Below are 5,000 nucleotides of genomic sequence, written 5' to 3'. Positions count from 1 at the left end.
TCTATCCCCTCTCCTCTCCTACCCCCACTCCTCTCCTACCCCCACTCCTCTCCTACCCCCACTCCTCACCTCACCCCCACTCCATGTCATTCTGACTGAGAGGAGAGGGCCCTGTCTCTTTCTCTCTCCAAGCTTTGTTTGTCCTCTGTGGCCTCATATCGTTGCCATGGCAACCACATGCACACACAGGGAGGGATACCGGAGGGGGGAGGGGGGAGGGGGAGGTAGACTGAGGGGATGGATGATAGATAGAGACAGAGATGAAAGAGAAGAATTAAAGAGTAAGTACTAGAGAGAGAGAGAGAGATGGAGAGAGGTGAGAGATGGAGAGAGAGATGGATGGATGGAGAAATGGAGAGAGAGCGAGAGAGATAGAGAAAGAGATGAGAGAGAGAGATGTTGTTTTGTGTCTTCTCACTTTTGTTTATTGTTTATTTCACTTGCTTTGGCAATATAAACACATTTCCCATGCCAATAAATCCCCTTTGAATAAAAGAGAGAGAGATGATGTAACAGGATGGGAAAGAGAACCTTTTGAGTTTCCATGTTGACATTAATGCCGAGCTTTAGGACCCTGAGGGCAGCAACAGACAGACCATCTGCCATGTTGGCTCTGAGCCAGGGTTTCACTGTGGATCCAAGATGGCGCCCAGCCGCATTAGGAACAGACCGATACAGGTGGAGGGCAGCAGGTGCTGTGGGAGGGCTAGTGTCATTGAGCAACTGAAGGAGGGATGGAAATGGGACAGACAAAGAATGCCCAGGGCGTGTGTGTGTGTGTGTCTGTTTTGGGGTTAAGGCTTCTGGCACTGCAGCAATATTCTGCCAGAATGTTCTCCGCACAACTGACTAAACATTCAAAAAATATATTTTGAGGAAATTACATTTAAAAAACCTAGGTTGAGAAAGTTTAAAGTCATCACGACAAAACCATAATTTAGCAATTTAATCAGAGACAACGTACGATACCATTAAGATTAAAAGCCTAAAAGTCTCTCATTTGAAGATAAATACTTACATCAGCTCAGCCAAAAAAAGTCCCAGTAAAAAACTTCAACTTCAGCCAAATTTCAAGTGATACGATAAATTAGCGCTTTAAGATGAATTGAATTAAAAAGTAGACTGAGTTTGAAGTCTTAGAAAGCAGTGATGATGACGGTTGAACAAAGAGGAACTAGAGGGAGAGAGATATGATGATCAGACTGACACACACACACACACACACACACACACACACACACACACACACACACACACACACACACACACACACACACACACACACACACACACACACACACACACACACACACACACACACACACACACACACACACACACACACACACACACACACACACACACTCACTCACCAGCAGTGAGACAGAGTCAATGAAGCTAGAGGAAGAAGGATGAAGAGAAATATGAACATTGTAATGACACACACACACACATACTGTTATATTATACTATGTATATACGCTGTTATACTGTATATACACTGTTATAGTATATATACTGTTATATTATACTCTATATATACAGTGCCTTGCGAAAGTATTTGGCCCCCTTGAACTTTGCGACCTTTTGCCACATTTCAGGCTTCAAACATAAAGATATAAAACTGTATTTTTTTGTGAAGAATCAACAAGTGGAACGACATTTATTGGATATTTCAAACTTTTTTAACAAATCAAAAACTGAAAAATTGGGCGTGCAAAATTATTCAGCCCCTTTACTTTCAGTGCAGCAAACTCTCTCCAGAAGTTCAGTGAGGATCTCTGAATGATCCAATGTTGACCTAAATGACTAATTATGATAAATACAATCCACCTGTGTGTAATCAAGTCTCCGTATAAATGCACCTGCACTGTGATAGTCTCAGAGGTCCGTTAAAAGCGCAGAGAGCATCATGAAGAACAAGGAACACACCAGGCAGGTCCAAGATACTGTTGTGAAGAAGTTTAAAGCCGGATTTGGATACAAAAAGATTTCCCAAGCTTTAAACATCCCAAGGAGCACTGTGCAAGCGATTATATTGAAATGGAAGGAGTATCAGACAACTGCAATCTACCAAGACCTGGCCGTCCCTCTAAACTTTCAGCTCATACAAGGAGAAGACTGATCAGAGATGCAGCCAAGAGGCCCATGATCACTCTGGATGAACTGCAGAGATCTACAGCTGAGGTGGGAGGCTCTGTCCATAGGACAACAATCAGTCGTATATTGCACAAATCTGGCCTTTATGGAAGAGTGGCAAGAAGAAAGCCATTTCTTAAAGATATTCATAAAAAGTGTCGTTTAAAGTTTGCCACAAGCCACCTGGGAGACACACCAAACATGTGGAAGAAGGTGCTCTGGTCAGATGAAACCAAAATTGAACTTTTTGGCAACAATGCAAAACGTTATGTTTGGCGTAAAAGCAACACAGCTCATCACCCTGAACACCCCATCCCCACTGTCAAACATGGTGGTGGCAGCATCATGGTTTGGGCCTGCTTTTCTTCAGCAGGGACAGGGAAGATGGTTAAAATTGATGGGAAGATGGATGGAGCCAAATACAGGACCATTCTGGAAGAAAACCTGATGGAGTCTGCAAAAGACCTGAGACTGGGATGGAGATTTGTCTTCCAACAAGACAATGATCCAAAGCATAAAGCAAAATCTACAATGGAATGGTTCAAAAATAAACATATCCAGGTGTTAGAATGGCCAAGTCAAAGTCCAGACCTGAATCCAATCGAGAATCTGTGGAAAGAACTGAAAACTGCTGTTCACAAATGCTCTCCATCCAACCTCACTGAGCTCGAGCTGTTTTGCAAGGAGGAATGGGAAAAAATGTTGGTCTCTCGATGTGCAAAACTGATAGACATACCCCAAGCGATTTACAGCTGTAATCGCAGCAAAAGGTGGCGCTACAAAGTATTAACTTAAGGGGGCTGAATAATTTTGCACACCCAATTTTTCAGTTTTTGATTTGTTAAAAAAGTTTGAAATATCCAATAAATGTCGTTCCACTTCATGACTGTGTCCCACTTGTTGTTGATTCTTCACAAAAAAATACAGTTTTATATCTTTATGTTTGAAGCCTGAAATGTGGCAAAAGGTCGCAAAGTTCAAGGGGGCCGAATACTTTCGCAAGGCACTGTATATATATATACGCTGTTATACTGTATATACTGTTATATTATACTATATATATGCTTTTATACTGTATATACACTGTTTTAGTATATATACTGTTATATTATACTATATATATATATACGCCGTTATACTGTATATACACTGTTATAGTATATATACTGTTATATTATACTATATATACGCTGTTATACTGTATATACACTGTTTTAGTATATATACTGTTATATTATACTATATATATATATATATATATAAGCTGTTATACTGTATATACACTGTTATAGTATATATACTGTTATATTATACTATATATACTCTGTTATACTGTATATACACTGTTTTAGTATATATACTGTTATATTATACTATATATATATGCTGTTATACTGTATATACTGTTATATTATACTATATATACGCTGTTATACTGTATATACTGTTATATTACACTATATATATATGCTGTTATACTGTATATACTGTTATATTACACTATATATACGCTGTTATACTGTATAAATACTGTTTTAGTATATTATACTATATATATACGCTGTTATACTGTATATATACTGTTTTAGTATATTATACTATATATATATACGCTGTTATACTGTATAAATACTGTTTTAGTATATTATACTATATATATACGCTGTTATACTGTCACGACTCCGACCGAAGGTGGCTTCCCTTCCCGTTCGGGTGGGGCTCGGCGGTCGCCGGCCTACTAGCTGCCACTGAAGGAGGCTTCCCTTCCCGTTCGGGTGGGGCTCGGCGGTCGCCGGCCTACTAGCTGCCACTGAAGGAGGCTTCCCTTCCCGTTCGGGTGGGGCTCGGCGGTCGCCGGCCTACTAGCTGCCACTGAAGGAGGCTTCCCTTCCCGTTCGGGTGGGGCTCGGCGGTCGTCGTCGCCGGCCTACTAGCTGCCACTGAAGGTGGCTTCCCTTCCCGTTCGGGTGGGGCTCGGCGGTCGTCGTCGGCCTACTAGCTGCCACTGAAGGAGGCTTCCCTTCCCGTTCGGGTGGGGCTCGGCGGTCGTCGTCGCCGGCCTACTAGCTGCCACTGATTATTTCCTCCCCCTCCTTATGTGTTTATTGAGTGCACCTGTTTAGAGTTAGGTAATATAGTAGTGAGGCTTTGTTAGTCAGCCGGCCCGCCTGGTTCCTTGTGCGGGATTGATTATTGTGACCGTCTGTTTGGTGTACTTGTGTGCACGTCTATGGGTTTCGTGTTTTCCCATTTTTGTGGTTTTTCCTGGACAGTTTAAGTCCCCCTGTTTGGGGCGTTTGTTTGTTCATTACGCCCTGTGTTTTCGTGGGGTTGGCTTATGTTCGCCGTTTCTCAGTGCATTAAAATAGCACTCCCCTGAACTCTCTGCTTCCTGCGCCTGACTTCTCACCCACTACACTCAGATCGTTACATATACTGTATATATACTGTTTTAGTATATTATACTATATATATATACGCTGTTATACTGTATATACACTGTTTTAGTATATTATACTATATATATACTGTTTTAGTATATTATACTATATATATACTGTTTTAGTATATTATACTATAATTACGCTGTTATACTGTATATACACTGTTTTAGTATATTATACTATATATATACTGTTTTAGTATATTATACTATATAATTACGCTGTTATACTGTATATACACTGTTTTCATATATTATACTATATATATACTGTTTTAGTATATTATACTATAATTACGCTGTTATATTGTATATATACTGTTTTAGTATATTATACTATAATTATGCTGTTATACTATATATATACTGTTTTAGTATATTATACTATAATTACGCTGTTATACTGTATATATACTGT

This window comes from Oncorhynchus keta, chromosome 35, assembly GCF_023373465.1.
Source record: "Oncorhynchus keta strain PuntledgeMale-10-30-2019 chromosome 35, Oket_V2, whole genome shotgun sequence".
Taxonomy (NCBI): Eukaryota; Metazoa; Chordata; class Actinopteri; order Salmoniformes; family Salmonidae; genus Oncorhynchus; species Oncorhynchus keta.
Note: the sequence above shows the minus strand (reverse complement) of the source record.